The 24,526-nt window shown below is 37.1% G+C and overlaps 1 protein-coding gene across 3 annotated transcripts in view; it reads right to left on the bottom strand.

Moving 5' to 3' along the window:
* PTPN4 (protein tyrosine phosphatase non-receptor type 4) overlaps positions 1-24,526 on the bottom strand; it is a 119,716-nt gene that overhangs the window by 94,412 nt on the left and 778 nt on the right. The window lies entirely within an intron of this gene.

Genomic DNA, 24,526 nt, shown 5'->3' with positions numbered 1-24,526 from the left:
AGGCAAAGACACCATATCATAAAAATCACACTATTATGCGACTTCTTTTATTATAAGGCAGCATCAGTAATACTGCCTTGGACTGTTTATTCCAATGCTTTTTCATTATCTAGACTTCATACCCTTAAAAAAAGGATAGGCTAAGCTAAAAAGCTATTTAGCTAATAGCTAAACTATTTTATCTCAGAAGCGCAGTTTATTTATATTGACTTTGAAAAATATTATTCCTCCCAACTGCTGTAAAGATAGGTTCTCAGGGTTTAGATAAGAAAATTTCAGGAGTTTCATTTAATACCACTACGAAGTATAAAAACAAATGGTCTTTTGTTGTTGTTGATTTTAGTTAATTCTTCCATGCTGTAATAACACTAACATTACCTTAACATTACTCAAAAATTTTTTGTTAATTTGTTCTAATGGTTTTTTACCACAGGCACACAATCCAACATTCCTGAAGCACTTCTGAAGGCATCATCTATAACATCCCAGAATTAAGAGGCTGAAGAAGAGGGACATATGGCAGAATATGGGACATGCACATTAACAAAGAAACCAAGTAACAAGATTCTTCTGTCTATCCATGTGCACTTTCCCCTCCCAGCAGCTCTGCAGCTCAGCCCAGCTTCCCCTGGAAGCAGCTGCAGGAGCCACAGGTGAAAGCCACAGGAGTGGTGTTCTGCAGAGCAGGGTCTCTCTGCACAGTGGTACCATGCTCAGCTGAGGGCACAAAGCTCTTCCTCACTCTCCCACAGATGTTCACAAGAGATATTTTCCCAAAATGAAGACACTAGTATCACACAAGCAATAGCCATATTCGTTGATGGGATGTGATTACTTTCTTTCTAAATAGCAAGATGTTCTCATCAGAATATCACAGATCAGATGCAGTTCTTCTGGGGGACCAAGTCTTTCACTACAAGAAGTACTTTAAATAAGGACTTTAGGAAATTCAGTACTTCCAAAAATGCAGCGGTAAACTGAGTTAGCAACAAGATTCATCTTAACAAAGATGTAAGAGACAGCCCAGAATAGTAAGGCTGAAGAAAGATTCAGAGTGCCAACCCAAAACCAAACCACCAGCCACTTAGATCAGTTTTCCCAGTTAAGTCCTTCCTGATATAACTAGTGGATCTGTGACAGAGATGAACAAGCTTGCCATATTACCAAGAGGAAAAAAACTTCAACCCATAAAACAGAGAGGATCCTTTTCCCATTACAGAATAATAAACCTGGGAGCAGATATAGAAACTGCATTCTTTAATAGCATACAAAGGAGATCTGAGTAAGTTACATTTGCATTATGATTATGGGGAGCACTCTAGCCGACAAAGTCCAGATTATCCCTTCTGAATTCCAGCCACCATATCGGCATTAGCAATACTGACTTCAGAACAAGTGCACTTCAGCAAGTATTGGTCGCTATGGGTTGGCAAATACTGACTAGTCATCTAGATATGATCGTGCAGTTGTTGAAATGGGCTCCCAATATCAGAGTTCAACAGTCTCAGAACTGTCAGCAAACCGAGTAACACCGATAACATCCTGGCCTACCGTGGAAACATGCGACAATGGCATACAATTTATTCCCTAGATCACAGGAAGGAGACCCCGGTGACCCATGACTGGAAAGGTTTTGGTAGCTCTAGGAAGTTGCAAAGACAGTAGAAACACACAGATCGATGGGTCCCTTTACAGTCCAGTAAAGGTTTGAGAAGTCTCAGCTTTGTCCACTGCTGGAAAAGGTCCTCTCCTCTGAAGTTGGTGCTAGCAGGTCCAAAACTGGAGTCTGTGAAGCCAGAGAACAAAAGAGATGTGGTTCCAGCTGGATCACTCGATTACTGAACTGAGGCTGCCGGGAATGTTACCGACCACTCACGAAACAGGGGGTAGCCAGTGCCTTGCACCATGCCACTCCTTTAGTGTTAGTCAACAGTGGGGTGGCTCAGAAGGCAAGCCGAAGAATATCTGAGTGTTCTTTAGTTTGGACTGTTCAGAGGAAAGAAATGAAACAAAGCTTATCCTTTCCAGATTCATGAGCTGGTGTCAGGATGCTCTGGCAATTTCTTAAGAATGAGCGTGATGTTATGTGCATCAGAGAGGCAGGCAGTGGTAAAGAATTTATTACCACCACCTCCTTATCCTTTTGAAAAGTAGCTCCCACTCTCCAAGAACCAGCACAGCATGTTTATTTACCAGAAGGTCACCCAAAAATCTCTCAAAGAAAGAGAACTTCTCAGCAGCCAAGAGCATGAGGAATGTACAATGCCCATCCGAGAATGTGCTGTTCTCAAACTCTGAAAGCTGGAGCCCGGAGAGCAGAAATCCCTGCTATTTAACACAAAACCAGCAAGAAGCTTGTGTCTGCTACTGACGGGCAGGCAGACTGCTAGGAGCTATTCTGATTCTTTACGAAGGATGTAACATGAGCATTATTAAATAACAGACATGTCCATCTGTCCTCTGGAAGTATATAAAGAGAAACACAAATTAGAATTTCTTCACAGTGTTAGATCATCCGCCTTTCTCTAAGAAAATCTGCTGAAAAAAACAGAGAGAAATGAAGAGGTGCCAACTAGGCTGAACAAGTGCTGACAGAGCTCATGAAAGTGCAGAAAAACCTCATCTAGCTCTCAAGAAATCCAAAATAAGTAACTGAAGACCACAGATACCCAAACCTACAGCTTATGCATACGTTGTGGTAGGCTTTGTTTTTTAACAGATATATAGGCTACACTACATGTACATCTTTCTGGCACATGGTGGTCACTCTGGCAAAATAACTTACATCTACGAACAACCACTAGTATTTTTGCCACTGTATATTCTATGAAGCTATTTTGTAAACTTGCTGTTACACTCCTCTGAAACATGATATGGGAAGATATTGGTAGCTGGAGTAGGAGTAGCCATGCCATCATTACATGCCAAGTTTTAATAATGCCACAAATCTGGTTCTTACATCTCATCTTGCAGTTCCACGAACTGTTGAATTTTTAGTCTGAACCACAAGGGATGGGAAAGATCTTAATATTATAGTGGTTTGAACATTTATCTGATATTAGTTTATCTGATATAACTTTTGTAGTTAGCTTGTTTTCCTGTTTTGCTGGCTTCACTAAGAAGTTCTTTTCAGTTTTGTATCGAATATGATTGATATTTAAGAGAATACAAAATCGCTTTACAGAATAACTATATCAGAGTTAAGGGAAATCAGAGAGCCTTTACTTAAATGCCTGTTTTCAGAACACTTACAGATAAAAATACGACATCTATGGAAAGTACATAAAATCTAGGCAAGGCAACAGCAGAGAAATAGAAAACTATTTCACAGCAACATTTAGGTAAAGAGAACACAACCACTCTCTCCACTGGCAGCAATTCAAGAAAAATATTACCTCAGGAATACGAGAGCAACTCCTGAATGAAGATCATGCCTTCCTTTCAGTAGGGAAAAGAGAATAGCGTTCAAGGGCTTACGGAAAAGCCAGGCGGTAGGATCCATGTTATCAGCAGGTACCAGCAGTATGGAACAGGTACAGGCTAAAAAGTCATTATACGACTACTGAGAATAGGAGGAAGGCAACGCTAAGAGCTCTCAGGCAGAAGAGTGCTGCCAGCCTTATGACACGGGCATCAGATCCCCTAGTGCATATATAATAAGGCCTTAGGATATTTTGGGAGAAGGTATAGAGATCATGGGACAAACCCACAAAAAGTCACATTTATTTACATTTTACGTGCCATAGAACAGTCTGTTTTCCATTTCTGATTTGGGGTTATACTTCAAGAGAGTAGAATTCAACAGTTCACCTTCATCAGGGTAGTGCATCAAATCTTGGTATTAAAGTTTGGAAAATGACCTATTTACTGAAAAAAAACTAATACTGGATGATAATCTGTAGCCTGAGCGAGCTCATGTTTGTTTCAGTGCATTAAGCTCAGATTTTTGTTTTACTTCATGGTTTGATCTTTGAAAGAACCAAAGATTGATCTTTTGTCCTAGAAACAAATGGAAATTTTGAAAGTCAATAATCAGGATTATGATAGCCAGAAAGAAGACAAGGACAACACCATGAAATACAGCTTATATGGTTCACCAGAGGGTAATTAATATCATTCCTTTCTGAAAGGATGTACACAGCTGAATATCAAAGCCAAGCTGCAGAAACTGTCTCAATGGCATGTATCACACTGTTAAACAACGCCACCTTTTCTGTTACTTTTTTCCAGGTAAATAAAGGAATAGAGGGAACATAACTTACATAAAATTTTTAAGAACAACAAAAAGATATTCTTAGGTTAGCTGAAGCATTTTGAGACTTAAACACATGCAGATGCACCATTACATATAGGTTTGGATCGAGCCAGAACGCCTATTTACCTAGCACCATGGGAGAATGCAGAACTGGATTTAGATGTGAATTCATATTCTTTGTGGGCCTTAACCTAGGCTCAGATTTGAAAATGCCCAGCATTGCAGGTAAGTTAAATTCAGATGTATATTTCACCATTTCAGAATCAGTTTAATATCTGTAGAGTAGAACAAACCATCACCCCCCAAAAAAACCCCACAAACACTTTTATGCTGCTATTTATAACTTGATTGCAGACTAACAAAAGTGCATCTCTGTAGACTAAGGAAAAGGGTGGGATTATTTAGTGCATTTGTTTACAGACAAAGAGCGCCTTGTGATTTCAGGGACATGAAAAACAAAATTATTTGTTGTGAAGGTATCTGGTCCCTGCCGGAAAGACGTTATAAAAGCAGATAAGTTTATCTGTTTTCTTGCCAATGATTCTACCAAAATGGCTTAAGTCTTTAAAATTTCATACTAAATAGGTATCATACTGTGCTGCCTTGGAAAACTACTGACTTAAATAATTCTTTTGAAACTTATACATATCCAACTCCAAGAGCTTATCAGTCTAAACCTTATCGTAATTATTTAACACGTATTTCCAAATGATGGTACAGGTTTGACTAATGATGCCCACCCAAATTATTTAAACAGGAAGTTTTCAACATGTTCTGAGGATGACAGGCTCCACCTCCTGTGCACACTGAGAAATGGAGGCTTCAACTGATGTTGTTATTGATCACTTATAAGAGAGAGATGAACAAGCAGCTTTGGAAAATATGTTAAACAACAAGGGGGAAAGGGAGAGAGGTCAAGGAAAAAAGCAGCAGATATCAGGATTTCCAGAAGCAGGATGTGATCACGTCAGAGACAATTAGACTTTACTCTGATGAACTCTTTATTTTGATATAACCTGGCACTGCTAGCTAACACAGCATTCCCGACCCACTCCTGAGTCTGGCCACTCGTTTCCAGCCTTGCATCATACTCTCCCTACTGCTGACATAGCCATTTGTACAGCCATATGGTAAACCAGAGTGGAGAATTAAGCAGCAACACAATTTTGGCAAAATTATTTTTCAATCAGACCAATTCCCCAATATGGTTCACTGTGTAGCAGCATAAGCACTACAGAAGCACAAGGAGGACAGGAGGTGGCCACGAAGCGGGGAAGCTGCTTCTTTCACAGTCAAAACAAGGAAAACTGAGTAAAGGTATTAGCATCCAGCCAAGTGAAGACATTCATTTTGGTAAAAGCAATTTCAAGAGAAGAATAAAAGAGTGGGAAATGGTGAAAAGGTGGGGGAAAATGTAAAGAGAAATTTGAAACTGAAGTTTTAGATTGTGTATTTACTGAATTTGGGGCAGAACACAGATAGCTAGAGTAATTGATAGGATGAAATTTTTTTTTTTATTATGAAGGTAAAGCAGGCACTTCTTGTGAATAAAAAGTCTAAGGAACTCAGCAAATTAAAAAGGGATGAAGAATGATGATAACTGGAATGGAAGGAGATAAAGATGCAAAAACAGAGGGGCAATCATTTACAAAAAGAGACAACAACATATTCTTCCTTGAAGCACTAGAGACCAGAAAGTTCATGTACCCTCCACCACTTCCACGGCTATTTATGGACTATCACAAAATAAGTCTGAATTTATTAAAAAACAAACCATACATCAAACCTAAGTTAACTTCCACATGTCAGTGCTGAAATAATGCCATTTTTTTTAATGTTTATCCAAATCGTCTTATATATATACCTGAAACTGTGGCATAGTTTCTCTACTTATCTGCTACTGACACCCCTTAAATCTCCTGCATTATTCAGGTCTCTTTCACCACAGAATACACAAGGACTTGCACACAATACAGCAAACAATGACAATGAAGAATAGTTGGGAAGAAACAAGTGGCATGTGATTTGTTTTATGGTATCTGAATCGTTAATTTGTATTTTGTTTCAGGAGGTGCCAGGGGAAAGATTAAGACTATAGTGTTAATGCAGACAATTCTGGAAAGGTCAAGTTTCCCAAAACATTATGAAAATTCAGTGATAAAACACAGCCAAAGACATAATGTGAAAGAGGTGAGGGAGACTGACAGAAAACTGCTCTAAAAGGCTCCCTGTACTATTTCATCTGAAGGTGGTACAGTGTCTGGCATATCAAAGAAAACAGAATGGTAGTTATCAGTGCACACAGAGAAGTTTTACTGAAGCTGTACTTAACTATAAAAAGGCTTGAACAGAACATGGACTGAAGTGCCAAGTCTAACCTAAACCCCTCTTTTTGCTTGTGCTTTACAGAGGTCTTCAGGAGTACAAGGTGCTTCTCTACAATCCATAATGAGCAGCAAGACTCATCGTACTGTGTCTGTACTGGTAAAAGACTTGCATAGAACCTGGTATTTGCTGCACTTTCTCACTTCAAATTTATATACTCAGTAGGCATACAAAAAAAAAAAATCTCCTTTTATCCAAGGATCTCAAAGAGTTTTACTGGGAAACAATATTTCTCATTTATAAAGGAGTAGAACGAGATGCAGAAAACTGAGTAATTTGCCTGTCATTACACAGTGAGTCAGTGGCAGCAGCCCACACTGGTCATACATCTCTTGCTGTTCTTATCAGGTACTGGCATTAGAATAAGGTCTTTTATAATAGTTATGTGCCATATGTATTAACAACGTGATCCTCACAATTTCAAATTTATGCTTGTTCTTTCTTTTGCTATGAAAATGAACACTAAAGCTTATACAATGCACTCTATTTAAAAGATAACAGACTAGTGGCTTCCTATTTCAGTCCAGTACTTCATTGCCTGAAAGACACCGGAAATGCTTTTGGGTTTACCATGAACATTTAAAAACAGTTACAGCTTCTACAGAATAAAAGTTATAGCCATCAGTGCCTACATGTTAAAACCAAACAAAACCAGGAAACTGATTTATAACCAGTTCATATGTGGCTACACCAAGGAAGGTTCACTGTATATAGGACCTGCGTCCTATACTTCTCCGTGTTACTCATCACTGTCAGGATGATCACTTAAAACACAGGAACACGGCACTCGGGTTCTTATCTGCAATGCGTGCTGTGCCAAGTCCTTTTGATGCAGAATTTTTCTCCCCGTGGTATGAAAAGTGACTAGTGCATGGGGGGAAGGGGGGGGGGGGGGGGGAATGATGATGACAGTACAAATGAACAAGGAACAGTAATACATAAACAAAAGATAAATTGTTAGAAGAAAGATTAATTTATGCAACTCAAAGAAAAAATTTCCTCTAGTTAACAAGCAATCCTTAAATCCCACAGAACTTGGCATAAAGTCTATGATCCCTTTAGCATATCATCTTTGGCACACAATCACACAAAGCAGCTCAGGAAAGACTGGATTTTATCTTCATCAATGACTTTGGCAGACCTTTCCAGAAAGACAGTATTTCCTGTTGTAATTGGTGCTGATACATTTTTCTACAATTAGTCTCTCTAGGAGAAACTTTCACTGAAGTTTCTTATTGTGTGTTCAGTTTTACTATTTGTCAGAATATTGCTGGGGTCTAGACTTTTAATTCACAATCTTTTTTTCTTATCGTGTAGATGTCCAAGTCCAAATGGATAAATGCATACTGAAAATAATCATTGTCACTTTTGCCAATAAAAGACAAAGCACAATATTCTGATACATTAAAATACAAGAGAGATTAAAGATGTTTTGCTATGAAGAGTTTCATGCCAGTGCATCTAATATAATTGGTATAAAACTTTCAGCTCAGGCAGTAGGGGGTGGGGTAGGCAAGGCCAAGTTGATTACGTAGCTGTTTGATGATACATCTTCTCCTACCTGAAAATACCATGTAGCTGTACAGGGATGGACTCCAAAGACCTGTACCGATGCCCAGTTGTGGGTAAAGCAGAGAAGCAGCAGCAGAAGGAAGAGATAAAGCAAGATCTGCTCCTTCCCTTCCAAACTTCTGTCATTATCAGCTGTTTATAACAGTTATTTGAATGCAGCATCCTAGAGCAATTGCTTCTGCTGCACCACGCTAGTCAAAAACCTATCAGCCGACATCAGCAATGACCACCCATCTCTATCACACCCTGGCTACAGCAGGAGATCATGAGAAGTACTGAGACGGTGGCACTGGAATTAGAAAGGCAAAGGCAATTAAAATGGATGTAACAATCTGCCTCTAGGAACCACTGCAGGCTCTCTGCAGGTTTGGGGAGCTGCATCACCTACACACATGCTCCTAAGATTCTCTTCTCAACAGTAAGGGCCAAAACCTTTGTAAGTGAAAGATTTAACATATTAATATTACTGTTCGGAAAGGTTCTGATGTATGAATACAACTCTCAAGATGTCAGTGAATGTATACATTCCTCTGAAAAGGTGAAGCATTAATAACATTTACAATAACTCCATTAAAAAAAATACGCTTAGGAATCTGCATAGCCATAGAGAACCTTGCTTCAGAGGGTTTACGGTGCTCAAGGGATGTATTACTGCTACAGTCAAATGAGAACAGTTGAGGGGACATAGGCTCAGCTATGTGTGGCTGAGTTAACATCTTCCGGAAAATTACTAGACCAGGCATCGGTGTAGGTCTTGGAACAATAATTGCTACAGAAGAAAAATATTTATACACAGTAGCCAATGTTTAGTTGGGCATAGGGAAAGGAGAAGTATTAAGATCCCTATATATTTTTAGCTGCACCTATCTATTAGACAGCTTAGTTAGCTTTAGGTTACAAGTTGTAAGATGCCTTTCAGATGGCAAATGAACTCTTCAAAACAATTTAACTGATTTAGAAACCTAAGTTTTATTTCTAAAACAAATGCAGAGATTGACATTGAAATAGTACTTTAAATTTACTTTTCAGAACTGCTGTAAGTGCTTAGGAGACCAAGTCATGTAAAATTTTTTAACTTTTACATGAAATATATTGACCTCCTACCTGTTCCAGTTTTGTCCTATACATATTGGTATTTTGCGTTTCCATGTATTTTGATAGTTAAGATGTTTAAGATGCATAAAAGACTCCACAAAAACTTTTTCTTCAGGAAAGCAAAAATAAAAGATGTCTCCCACAAAAGCTCAAGACGAATCACTTCAGATGTTCAGGTTTCGATCCAGTTTACTAAAAATCTAACCCATCTTTTTCCTTCTCTCTCTCTTCTTCTTTTCTTCTCTAACATAATCCAAAACAGCACCCATTTATTCAACAGTAAGGCTGCCTTTATTTCACTTCAGAAGACAATTCAGCCAAAAGTCAATTAAACACGCAATAGGGAATAAGAACGTGCATAAGAAGAGGTTTGAAATAATGATTTTCCTTGTTACTAGAACTTTATTTTACAAGAAATTCCTATGTAGACAAATCCTGTACCTTTTTTTATATTGTAATAGATCCGATCCAAGTAAGCTTAGATGAGACTAAACACAAGCAGGAACAGAAATCCTGAAGGAAAGGCAATTCAGCATTTAACTAAAATGCACAATACTGTATGAGAAATCCTGTTGGTATACATAACATATAGACATACAAACCATCAAAAGCATTCCAAACATCCTTAAGGTTTAAAACATATATGATCAGTTCACCTTGGCACATTGTTGGCACTGAAAAAAGTGTTTAAGACAGCCAGACCAGTCCATAGAGTAGATGTATTAAAGCTTTTAAAGGACATTATCTACTCTTCACAATTACTAAAATTACATCAATTGCTCAGAAACAAATGAAGTTTTTTCCCCCTTCCTATTTTTTTTCCAAACATTAAAAAAAAAAAAAGCATAACAGCCTGATAATCTTATTGTAAACGCTGTAAATCTGAACTAGGACACAAATGTTAAGAGCAAGCTGCAATTAGTTGTATTGCCACACTAGGCCATTTGACAGTCAGATCCAGATGTTCCTGTTGATCAGCCTTTTGTCTGTCCTAATAGGGCACTGAGTAGCAGCATTCTTTTTCAGAGAAATGGGGACAGAACTAGAATTTCTCTTATGACCTCAGCTGGTTTCAGCACAGATCTCCTGAAGTAAGAGGCCATTATTTCAGTTTGTTGCCATAAGCTCAGTAAATCAGAGTATCTACCTATAACATAGATTACTGTTAAAACTAAGTTTCTAATATTTATATTAAAATTGTACATGTGTTTTATGAATTGCAATCCAATTTATGTAATTCCTTTTAAAAACTAAGACATTTCAAAACTCTCAAAGAATGCTATTTGTTTCCAGATGTATTCTCATGCAAAAAGGAAAGTCTTGAAAACAATTGCACAAGAGAAACTGTCTAAACTTTGAAAAGATTGATACATTTCTTAGAAAACAGTTTTCTAAATACATTTTAAAAAACACACTCTATGTTCTACAGAAACTAATGAATTCAACCCTACTTTACCTTGACAAGTTTACAAAAAACCATGTAAAAATTCTGCATTGAAACTTTTTCTCCAACATATTCGCAGTCACCCCTAGCTGGTGCTGTGGGTGAAACTTCAGACATGCTATCCCCAATTCTCTTCTGTTATCCAAGCCAGTAATAAAAATCATTAGCCAATGCAGACACTATTAGGTACATTGTGCTCTGACAGTGAACCACTGATAACTATTCGGTGGGTTAGCCTTGCTCATGCTTCATATTGGGAGCTGTTACTTACATTACTATCAGCATTCCCAAATTCCTCTCCTACTTACCAATTCATGATTCCTAAAACCAAAGAACTATTCTTATGCCTTAAATACTTGATTTCATATTACTAAATTATATTGATTATTTTTTTTTTTTTAACTCAAATCTATTAGTTTATCTTACTTTCCTTACAGGATAATCCAGTCCTCTGAAATACTAAAAAATTTTCTGAACTTTGTTATCTACAGCTTTTAATAAGAAGAGACATAATTCTTGCACCAAGGTTATTAATGAATGTAATGAGACAGGATTAATTTCAAAACTGATTCTTGAAGAGCATGACTAATAATCTCCCTCCATCCTGTTAGCTGCTCTTACGGTATAGCTGTTTGCAGTCTTTGGTCAGCTCCTGATCCATTTATGCTTTCTCTACTAATCCCAGTAGTTTTCACAACCCCTCATGGACACTGTATCCAGTCAATTACTGAAATGTAGATAAGATCTACTTCATTCCCAGTAACACAAGTGTAAATTTCGGGGGAAAAAAAATTCTTAAAGTGTCATTAGTGTCTTCAGAACACAAGAACAACATTTATACTTAAAAATTTAGTTAGAAAACTATTTTCTGAAAACATACATTTCTTTTATAAGTTTGGACAATTTCTATACTCTCTCAAGCAGGCATAATCCTCTGCAAAAACACAGAAATTGCATACAAAGTGGTTATACACCAATTCTGCAGAAGAGGATCTTAGAAGGTAAGTGGGAAGAAACGAGAATATTTTTAGTAGGTCATAAGATACAAACATAAACCAACTATGTCATGCTGCTGTAGAGAGGGAATTCCTCACATGAGGATGCTTAGTCAGGCACACAGCCCACAGGATAGATGAAGGTCCTCTCTCATGCTGCTCAGTATTGCAAAAGCTCAAATGGATTCGTTTTTAAGCTTCCAAAAAAAGACGTAGATCAATTAAGAACAGTCAAAAGACTGTTCCAGTATCAAGCAGTACCAAAATGAAATACCTGAAAAGGCACAACAATGATAAAACAGAAAGAATTCAGATTGCTTCACCTGAGATTGCAAAAATTGTATGTATTATAGTTTTCAAGCACTTCGAAACACAATTTTTTCTGCATATATACCTGATGGAATTTTTATTAAGAAGCTTAAAATGTAACACCAACTAGATTTATGTTTTTAAATGATATGGAGGAGAGCAACACTCTCACAGACACACTGCCCAGACAGGAGAAGAAAGCGCTTCTGGAAAAGAAATGAGGAGTACAAAATACAGTACACAAAGTGTTCAGGGAAGAATTCAGTCCAAATTTAGGACTATATTTTTGTCTGAGATAAATTTCTAACCACTTGTTCTACAAACAGGATATAAGGAACCTCAACCAGTTTGAAACAATGTTCAATAAAAGGGATTATATGATAGGGTGGAGCTACGAAACACAGTGTGCTGTATCAAGCAATAAAGTCTTTGTTGCTCCATACCAATAATATATTGTAATACTTCTGTGCTTCAGGTTTTCTGGCAACTACTTGCACGAGCTAGGAAGACTGTTTCTTTCCCAGTCTTCCCCATCTCTCTTATCTGTTTCTTTTCTCTTCTGGTTCTTCTTTCTGCATTCAAAACAAGTTACAGATGGTTTTCTCCTTTCCACTGATACATTTCGGATTGGCTACATAAAAGCAGCAGTGCAAGGGGGAGGTGGATAATACCCACAATGGTTTCAAGAAAAACATGAGGTGTCTGGTTTGTCCTGCTTACTGTCATAAGCTGGGTTTCATAAAGAAGTAGAACACTCACAAACCTAAAAATACAGAGGAATGCTTGCTTTCAGACAAATCTAAAAAGCCTTTTTTGCCCCTTAACAGAATCAAGTTTCCCTAACAAAATCATCATTTTTAGATGCCCATTATTATTTCTTCCACTCTGGCTTATATACCAGTTAAATACCAAGCACCTACAAGAACAGAGGAAGGGCCAGAGTGTGTTTCAGGAAGAAAACCATGTTTAATGAACTTCAGATATTAGGCTTACAAATTGTCCCAGCAACATTCCATTATCTTGTTTTTGTAAATGCTGAACAGCCAGGGAAATTACAAGAAGCTTCATGTTGCAGTGACAAAAGTAAGATAGGTTTTGGTGTACCTATCAGTCAGTTGAAATGCAGACATTAGCTTACTAACTTTGTGGATGCTTGAATGACATAAGTGTCAAGATGAAAGCAGCTGACTCAAATGCAATCTGAATTAGACAGAAGTGGTAAAAGGAAATGGGGAAGAACTTTGAGGAACCAATAGAAGGTCTGACTTCACTTCCTTTATCTTTTTTTTTTTTTTTTTAAGATAACACCATGACAGCACTCAAATCCTAAATGCATATAATTCCAAGTGACAACAACATTGAACACTAATGGAACTGCAGTTATGACACTGTGTTGCTAGTCTTGCTCCTCAACATGCTCTACCTTGCCTCTCTTCCTCCTCATCACCATTAAAACCTTTCTCAAGGCGCAGTGCAAGTTTCACCTGCGTAGTCTTTCTATTCCCAATGTTAGGAGAGGGAAGGACTAGACACAGGCCATGCTTCCCTACCTCTCCACCTAGCTGAAATGCTTGGGAAGTGCCAAAACATGCATCCACCACCAGCACCTGCTCATGCAACAAGGTAGATGAGGATGGGACTGCTGGTCTGCATCTCGAGGTAATTGGAGGGGTGGGTGGCAAGTCTCAGCACCAGTTGGTTCACAAGATGAAATTCCACAAAGCAGTTCCTAACGCCACCTCATCTTCCTCACACAGAACCGGACTGACTGGTGAGCAGGAATTAGGAGACTGGGAGGGTGGGGGAAGGCTATTGCCATCTAAAAGCCCCTGCTGGTAACTTGACTTTGTTTTTCAAACTATCAGCAAGAGTGAAAAACAAACCATCAACACAGAAAAATCTATTAATCTACGAGTACCCTTCTTACAACCAGAACAAAACTCTTTTTCCTTCTGCATATGCTTTCCACTCAAGGTGATAACACTGTACTGTTACCTGACAGAAACTGCGGACAAGAGCTGCCCAAAAGCCACAGCACTCAAGAGGTCCTTACAAGGCAGTAAGCACTAGCGAACAGGGAGTGCTGTATTTCATGTCACATCACCTTCGGGCTGTTTCAAAAGAAAAGAAGCATCAATAAAGCTTCTAGTGTGCTCAAACAACCTCTTTCGAGATCATCTCACTTTCTATAACCCACCTAAAAACTTCAGGATCAAAAGGACTGTTACAGCTGACGTGGCCTGAGGTGTAATGCGAATACTAAAGGCTGGAAGTACTTCCAAGACAACCCTGTGCTTTCGCAGGTTGGTTACTTCTGTGCTCGTTATACTCAGGAAATTGAGCACTTCGGAGGAGAGGATATGCTTTACATTGTACAAGTTGAACAGACAAAAATTAACCCAACAACTCCATTCTTTAAAGATTTCTTTACAATTATAATATTACAATACAGAGGAGACTATGCTTAACATTTGGTTACCTTTGAGGAGAAATCCACCAGTGAATATTCCACTGACAATCTTTGCACAGAGCTGAACATGCAAATTAACATGAATAGAGCTTCACAGAAAAGACAAAAATTACACTGTTTTGGAATGCCAAATGTAAATACATCATTTTCAAATGAAACTGTCAAACATCTTGTTGTGGTGGTAAAAACCAAATCACTATGCAAAATGATAATACAAGAAAAGTCAATTGTACGTTTCTAATAATAAATGCTCTTGTGGCTTTTGAAGTCACAAAAAACTCTTGGCTGAATTGAAGCATTGATTTCTCTAGTTATTTATGTGCAGTTCCTATTAGAATTCTATTGAATTCCTTGAATGGTGAATGGAAGTGCTTTTGAAAACACACACAAAAACTGTTAAACAAGGGACAAAATAAATGGAAAGCATAGTATTGCCAAAAAAAGTTTCAAGAAGTCAACAGAACATTTCAACATTTTTTGAAGTGCAAGCATGTACGACACTGTTTGGCAGAAATTAAGTCTAATACAAAAACAATATACAAAATACATTTCCTTATCACTCCTGAAGAGGAAGCATGAACACTGGTATTTGCTTCTCAAATATTATTTCAAAAAATTGTGGGATACTCTTCAAATATGTTCTATAGTAAAATATGGATTTTAAAATGTTATCACTCCATCCTTTTCTCCACTATACACCAGTATGAAGACATTTTATTTAGCATGTGTACAGATATATCTGAAGTGTACAACGTATGTTAATTATATTATGGACACTAAACAGATAGACTTCTGAAAAGCTATTTCCCTACTGGTTTTAGGGCACATTAGTTAATATAGTTATTAGGAATACATATATTATAAAACATTCTCTGCAAGTGCTGGAAGCGCATTGAAGGCTTGAGATCTGGGTCCCTAATGCCCTCGTTCATAAGCATTCATTCATTTTTATGCCATTCTTAATACACTTAAAAGCATTTGCAAGGCAACTGGATATCGCACCAACACTGTAAGGAGATGAGTCTATTATGGGACAAGGAATCCTACCTCACCTTCAGAAATGTTAGGCCTTCAAAGCACAATTTGTTTTCTATTAATTGTACATGCCAAAGTGGGGTTCAAGCCCATTTCCATACTTTGGAAGCTACAACAAAAATAACACTAATTTATTTTAATAATAGTCAACTTTTTTTTTTTTTTTTTAGACACAAGGAATTATTATAAATGCAATAAATCGCTGATAGGAAAGGCATCTCTTCCTTTTTAGAGTTTTGCTTTAAAGTCTGACAATGGATTATGTTTTAATGTTAAATGTTATGAAAATAAGGATATTTATACATTGACAAAAGAAAAAGTTTTACTGTGGCTTTTTCTGAGCGCTAATTATAGTCATTTAAGTCTGGAAAGCAGATTTTTTGAATGTGGCTTTCTGTCTACAGCAGAAAAATAATAGCATTAAGAAGTTTACCTTCAGAACTTCTGTATCAGCCTATCTTTATTTTCACTGAAGACCACATCTGTTTTCTCAAAAACTTAGAGTGGAAAGTAATGAACACTACTGAGAAAAAAATATCATAGAGTGCTCTTCTCTAACAACTTCAGTAGCCAGTAACTTATTTTGAAGCAACTTAAAATTATTAGAATAGCACTACTTGGTACACAAAAGGACTCATTTTTTTTCTATTTTTCCCCATTTACTCATAGCACAGTAATTCTGCTGAACTATGGCAACTACCTCAATTTTGGGAATCCAGTGCCAATTTGCAGTTACACGTTTTTCTCCCTAACATGATGACGTGATTTGCTATCACACACTGCCCTCAGATGAGGGATGGATCTCTGGTGATATAACGCATCCCAGCTCATTGTACACAACTGCTAGAGCACACACAATTGTCACAGCACACCAGGTGCAGCAGAATGCAAAATATATTCAGAATGAATATGAAAGACTTAAGTAGAAAATGCCTTTTGCAGATACCAGAGTAACTACAATAATTTCCCAGAACAGTTAGAATTAATCTGTTTGTCTGGAAGATATAGGAAAAAAAATACTGTAAAGAGGTGGGTTGAAAAATGCTTACATCAATATATCTTAGAAATAGAAACCAGAGATTTTACAAAGTAGCTTTATTGGCAATGTAAGTTATATTCAAAGGTGGCTAAATGTTAGCTGAAGTTTCAGATGATAATCAGGTTTCTCTTTCAAGCTACTCTCTCACATACTTTTCATTAGTATAATTCCTGCAAAGCACTTTTATTTCTGTTTTCTCAGGACTGTGTAAGCATTTCCAATGCCAAAGAAGTTATTACCTATATAATCCTTATTCAGAGAGGGATGCTTTTTATGAAAATCCTTCTGCAGAAAACATCTAGCATTAATGAGCTGCACATATAGTTTTCCTGTAAAAGGAGGGAGAACACATGTAACGGGGAAGGGGGCAGCACCAGGATCATAAAAAGGAGGCAATGTCTCTGCTTGTAACTACAACTGAGTCTTTTAATTGCTTACTTCAGTTTTATTAAATAGCTTACAGCTATCTAGAGAATTTCTAATCTTTCATTTAATTAATCTCAAGAATTAAGTTCTCCTGTAGGAATTTCCTCTTAGAAGACTTCTTGTCAGATGTTAATTTTCAGACTATTTTCTAGCCTTCTACAGAGAAATTCTGTTCTAAGTGTAACTGTATATAACCTTAGTGGTTACCCATGCCTCATTTTCTTATTGTATCTCTCTCAGCCTTTTAAGTGGCATGTTTTTGAAAGCAGAGGTATTTTCATTAATATATTTATTACATTTATTATTCAATTCAATAAAATTTACTTAACTATTGCAAAATTTGAAAATAATCCAGTTTCTGCAAGCAGAGGGATTGAGAAAAGTCAGAACCCAGAGAGCATCCACTGCATTCTGCCCCTCCCCAGACACACACTCACACCAAGTCACTTCCCTCAGCAGATCCAAGAGCTGCAGAACAAAGGACTCAAATTATACCAGGAGCTAAGGGAAAAGACAGTATCACCAATACTTTAAGTCTCTAAAGCAATAGCAAATCTATTAAGTGAAGATGCCAAAAAAAATTGTAAGTAGATCACAGGAAAGCAAAGCAAAAAATAACAAGTTTTCCCAAGAAAGATCTTCAAAATTAAATTATTGCCTTAGTCCCAAATATGAACATCTGAAGGTTTAAACAGTTCAAGCCACTTCCAAACTGAGTGGTTTATGAATTTGACTTATAGGGTATATTTTAATATATCATAAAATGAAAACAGAAGCAAAATATTCATTAGTGAAAAGCTGAAAAAGTAAAAAAACTAAAAAAATTCCTACCACCATTAATATTCTGTCCCTCCTTACCTAGTTGCACATATAGATGCATCTCGTGAGAAGAGATGCTAGAAGCATGACTAGAAGTAACTGTATCAGCCCTATACTGAAACATCTAAATTAGCAGTTTAATTCAAGCTCACAGAAAACAAGTGAGCCAAAAAATATTCAAATAATTTGGAGGTATGACCCCATAATATAGCCGACTGATCTATTTGTTCCATTGTAATGCCACTTCTGTATTTCAATTTCCCCCTCCTGTGGTTGCATGTACCACACTTATTTCAGCAGAAGCTTCCCATGAGGTCATGAGATTTGCTGATATTAAACAAACAAACAAAACATATTCACCTTTCCTTTTTAATTACATTTTCCAAAACCTTACAGGTTTTATAACCACTGCAGGGCAGCTGTCCTTTTCCTCTTTCCCCTCTTCTGCATCCAGACATAGACAAAGGTGATGTATTCCTTCACTTTTAAAGAGGTAGCCACATTTTAATCTTTCAAACCCCTTTTGCAAAGACGTTACATCTGGAAAGGTCCTTCCAAACATTACATTTAGAGATCAGCTCCAGAGAAAGCAGGTGCATTCAGATGAGCTAACAGGATGCGGTATCTTCTTACAGAGTCAACACACAAGCCTAAAACATAGTAAATGGGGAATTACTTGCAGATTAGGATTCCCAAGACTCATCCATAGCCTCATTTGCACTCAAGTACTAAAAACAGACTGTGGCATCAATCGTAACAGCAGCCTGCCTCCCAAAAAAAAGCCAAGAACCTCTTCCAAGGAAAGCCTTAATTGCAGCTCACAGTTTGGAGGTTACAGGCCAGTGACTTAAAACTCAAATGCCAAGTTATATAAAATTTTATTTTTAAGTAGTCAAACTAATTGATACACGTCCCTTCTCCTGAAGTGTATCTTTTCTAAATAGGGGCACTATATAAACTCAGTAAAACATTTTAAGAACACTACTGAGGCTATATGCAGTTTAGAGACACAATACAAAGCTGGCACATGCAGTGCACATACACAATCCATATGGGGAAAAAACAACTTACAATGCAACACATCACTGGTCATCAGCACTGGTCATGTTTAGCCCTATTCACACAATCAGAAGACAAAAATATGTCTCATTACTTTTTCAGATGACACTAAAAGCTTGTTGCAAGTATCAAGACAGACAAATGCAAAGTGACATATGTTAATTCTCACTCTCTCCAAAGCCAATTTTTTTTATGGAAAGACTGCAGGTTTTTTCCCCAAAACATTTCTGCATTCACTGACAAGGTTAGTGGAAAAAACCCAAACCCACAGTTTTACTATGTGATTTTCCTCCTAAATTATTTTGTCTTTTTTTTTTAAGCAAAAGCATTGAATCACAGTTGTAAGATCTGGGAAGCATCTTTTTCTGTCCGGAGAGAAATACATCCTATTTCTTTTTTGTTGTTGTTGTTGTTGTTCAAATCAGTTATGATAAGAGCTTTAAGTTAAAATGAACATGTTTTTCAACTTACAACTATTTGACTTGGCTTAGGAAAATATAAGGCAAAGCATCATCAAGAAATTACCTGTTCATTCAGACAAAACTGTGCTAACCTGGGAGTTCAGAGAGCATTAATAGCAGTAACCATTCTTCCACTGACTGGTGTATTTCTATGTGCTCTTACTGAAAAGGTGGTCATTTATCTACCTAAAGGACAGAGGAATTAACAACATTTCTATTTCTATTCAAGGCTGAACTAACTAGGAAGTTAGTTCAGCATTGCATCTCTATTGGCACAGACAAGAAGGAGCACAAGTTTCTGGTATGTCACACTTGAATCTCTTATTTTAAAAACACAGCTTTTTCCGTGTATCAAATCCACTTGCTTAACTCTTTTGCAAATATCACCTTCCACTGCAAAAAGAAAACACAGGAATCTTGCTTGTTGACCTTCTTCCAAGACAAAGTATGGAGTTCTTCCTAGCACATCTCTCTGAGACAAAGGAGCCACAGCAGGCTCTTATCTTTTACCAGCTGCTGCTTTGGTTTATATGGAGAGCTATCTGCTGCAGATACAGTTTCAATTTCTGGTTTTAAGCCTGACTGATGCCATAAAAAAAACAAACTGAAAAAATTGTAAGACTTATCTAACAATAATTTTCTCACCTGAGAAAACATTTTTTTATGTAACTTTCATTACACTCAACAGACACTTAGTTTCAGTGCACTCCTGATACAATTTGTTTCTCATTTCTGTCTTTTGCAGACACAGAACATTGTTTGGGGGTTTGGTCCGTGGGTTTGTTTCTTTTTTTTTTTGTAGGGTAGAGAGATGTTGGTACACAAATGCAATAAACTGGCCAAAGGACTCGGGAAAAGCTAAAGTACACTCAAGCGTCTTCAAAGTTAATATCCTTTTAGAGACAAAATAAGTGAGGATCATTTGTTTAACCCAAACACAGTTAACAGGATAAAACCAAATCAATTTATATTGTTACTCCTAACAAACACCAAAAAAGGGAGCTTACATTTAAATGATGTTTTTTAATTAGTTTATGAAAACTATCAAACAAAATAGCAAAATTACATGCAACTAAGGCCTCCAGACTGGAACATCATCCCCAAAAAAGCATACGTTAAAACAAGGTTTTCAGCATTTAATACCAGATATTTAGCAATTTTTAATTTAAGGTATAAATCCCAGGTTGATAAGAGAACTGAATACATCCTCCTTCAATATGATATACACCATTCTAATTTAAAAAATTCAAGTATGAAAACGTTAAGCTCCAGCAGCACTACATTTGATTTTCATTTGCAGATTTGGGCTTTTGGTCATGCAGAATAACTCAGTCATTATTCTCTCCGCTAGTTACCCTGCAGAAGATAAGGAATGGCCAGAAAAGCAATGTAAGAAGACAAATGCCATAGGAAGTGGATTATCAATTTTTTTCCTCTTAAATCTTATGGATGGCCTGAAAACTCTTAAGAAGCAACTGCGCTTCATTCCCCAATCAGTGAAAATATTTCCCAGAGCATTCTTCATTACAGATCATAAGCACTCATAATTAAAAGACAGTTTATTTTTAAATGGGTATTAGCCATTTCCCCCTTCCTCACGTAACTGTAGAGATGGCAGTATCTCATAAACCATGCAAGTGGAATTGCATTTATCATCCAACAGTCGCCTTATAACTTGTCCAAGAAGTAATTGCAGTGTGAGACAAAGAACTGTGCCAAGAGAGGTCTAATTGCATCACCCTACCAAGTCTTTTTTGAAGGTGCGTAAGCTGAGAAAGGAGAAGCTGGTTCAATTCTCACATTTCAAACAAAAATTCATCTAGTTTTGTTCGTCTCATCTACCTGAGTAACTATGTGACTATCAGTTGTTATATTCTGTAGCATGTCCTGGGACATCATGCGTACAATCAGCACAGACTTCAGTATGCTGTAACACAGATCACCATAAAAAAAACATATTCTTGTAACCTACATCTGGACATCTAATTCTGGTATGTCGACACGTCAATAAAACTTCTATGAACACATTAACTGCTGTAAACTTGAAGTAATTTATTTTGTAAGTGACAAATAGCAATAGTTTTCTAATAATTCTGAAATTCTCCAAAATAAGAATGGAGATTTTAAATATGTACCTGCAGATACGTAATTCTATGACATACTGCAGAAAACTTCCAGAAAATTGCAAAATTTTAGAAATTAAAGGCTTTCAAAAGCCCCCATAAAACTATTGTTTTTGCTAATTCAGTGGATTACAAGTCCTCAAGGAAAAACAGCCTCTGTTCCCAAACAAGCATATATGAACAGCTGGCCCAGATGGCAAAAACCTGCTGTTGTATTACCAGGCCACTGTTCGTCTCTTTTGGTTTTGTCTCCTGCGCAGGCCATTCTCCCCTCCCCTTTTTCTTCCACCTTCACAGTTCTTTCTTGCCACTACAAACAATCCCATGTTATATGCACACACAAACCATTTTTACAGTTGTTTAGGCTGGAGCACAATAAAACCCATGAGAATTTTGTCTGGCCATTTTATGAAAAGTGACAGCACCAGAGTGAAAGTGTGGTATTTTTAAAAAAAAAAAAAAAAAAAAAAAAAAGAAAAGCACAGTGAACCATCTGCTGAAAGATTCTCTTGTTTGACCATTTTTATAATTGGTGAGAATAGAAGTGAGGTGACACAAAAACAGCATGTGAAGGCATGGGATTCATGTGATCTTGTACCAAATTTAAACCCAAACTGGGGGGGGGGGGGGGGAATGGGACAAAACGAGGCAGAATCCTGATTTATCAGAGGATCTAACTAATGGTAGTATGAAGACCTAAGAAGACAGACCACAGAAATGTGCTATTTATCAATTTAAGAAAAATAATCTAACATTGACTTCGACAACAAAAAAGCATGCACATGCCTACTATTTGTTTCAATTAAGTTTTGATCAGCTGAAAAGTTAAAACAGAATTTATAATCCACCATAATTTTCAGAAGACACTTAACCCAACCCATTTACCTTGTCCAAAGGTCTAAACTGCCACGAGCACGCCATTCTGTCTTTGTTTCCCACGTACAGGTTAGCTTACGGAACTAAGTCAACCATCCTGAACATCTTCCCCTCCAGTATATTCAAACTTGTAACTTCCACTCAGTTACCCAGAACATGCTTGTAGAGTATGCATTCCACTTTTTATATGCGAGCATAAATCAATGCACAAACTTCCACGTACATTCAACAAAACATTCATAAAATAACCCACCAAGGACAACAAGACCGTAGTGAGATGGAACCCCCAAATGCTGATCAGGACTCTTCAGCAGCGCTAAGTTACGATATGAAAGCAATTTAAAAAAAAAAAAACCTCTTTTTCACAAAATAATCACGTCACACATTATTGTATTAGGCTGTTACTCTGGGCACCAACCCTGCAGCTCTTTGCACGTGCAGAAGCCTATATGACATGCCACACAAACACAAAGGTTAACAACAAAACATACAGAACATTCACAGGCAGCAAATGCTCATGATAAACATCGGCCTAGTGTCTACGAATCAATGTTTGAGCTCCAGTTCCTGCAGTGAGTTTTGTGTAGGTAGATCCCTCTGCCCAAACCAGGGTCACTGCAGGATCAGAGCCAAAGTGATGTACCCTGGGTATTAACTTACCATATATTCCAAATATGCTAATGGCAATGACATGTAAATAGTACTGCATGAACTCTGTTCATTAATACAGAGCTCATCCACTCCATAGAGCAATTAGCATTGCTTCTAAGATTACAGGATTTTTCTTTTATTCATGTTTTACAAATGTAGCTGCTAATAACAAATTAATTCTAGTCACAGAAAAACAGTACAGGCTTAACTTTCCTGCTGCTACACTGTAAATACACACAACCCTGGAATTATTTTTAGCAAGGGTGTTCAATCAATACTGCTATGTACAACCTAAATTAGACATTAGCAGGACAACAGAATTGCAAAGCATGGCAACAAACAATACATTTCATGGAAAATGTTACTGACTAAGAAATAAAAGTTCAAACTAAACCCTAAGTAGGTGACCCTGATTCCAAACAAACTTAACTGCAAATATAAGGAAAATGTACCAAAAGGTAACATATTAATACATTTCTGCTGTTGAGGAAAATGCATTTGTATTTCAATGTTTCATCTAACTTAAAAAAAACTACAAATAAAAACATGAACATAATCTAGAAATACACAGAAACTGTAATGACAACAAAATTATCTCAAAAAATTAGACCAACCGTTACATTTCTGAGTTTATAAAGCATAGACATGCCCAGGAAACGTATAGACACACATGTACGTATTTATAAGCTTATCACCCAGAATCATATTTTATCAACATGGTGCAAGCCAGAGTCATGCCAATATGTAAAAACAACTTTTTAGGTCAGCGAAGCAAGAAATCCATTGTCAAGAAAATGGCATCCATAAGATTACAATACTGAATATTTTATGTTTAGGCAATGAACTGGAAAACTTTCCTACAATATACATATCTAATAAGAAAATGGTTTTACCAATTCTAATCTAACTCATTCTCGTGTTCCCGCAACACACATTTACAATGTGACGAGCTCATAAATGTCTGCATGTGTGTGAACACACCAGTGGCTCCTAACATTACAGAGCAGTTACTTGCCAATAACAAGCAGGCAAACATGTGCACTCACAAACCCCCCCTACCATTCAACACAGAGTTTAGCTCAGGGCAAGAGAAATGCCCCGTGGGTGAGAAAATGTATGTGCATACTGTAGTCTAACAATTATTCTTCAGTTGAGATCCATTAGCACTTCTGTAATACACAAATCATATATATATATTTTTTAACTGTGAGATAGAAAATATTTAACAGCTTGGCCACATTGAAGTCCTGGAAAGGTATAAATAGCAGCACAAAGTTCATTCACATATATTTTACATCTGAACGACATATATTCTTTGAATAGGCAAGTGGTGGGAACATTTCACCTACACTGGCAGCTATCTAGTTTTAGCAACTAGCTCTTGGACATTTTTGAAAGGAAAAAGACGTTATTCCTCTTCCAGCTGGTGCTGCAACAGTATACACGAGTTAACCCATCACCAGGTACACCGAAAGCCTCTGTCGCATATAGACACACGCGATTATACAAGCC

This window comes from Mycteria americana, chromosome 9, assembly GCF_035582795.1.
Source record: "Mycteria americana isolate JAX WOST 10 ecotype Jacksonville Zoo and Gardens chromosome 9, USCA_MyAme_1.0, whole genome shotgun sequence".
Lineage (NCBI taxonomy): Eukaryota > Metazoa > Chordata > Aves > Ciconiiformes > Ciconiidae > Mycteria > Mycteria americana.
This window is presented reverse-complemented; position numbering and strand designations above follow the sequence as displayed.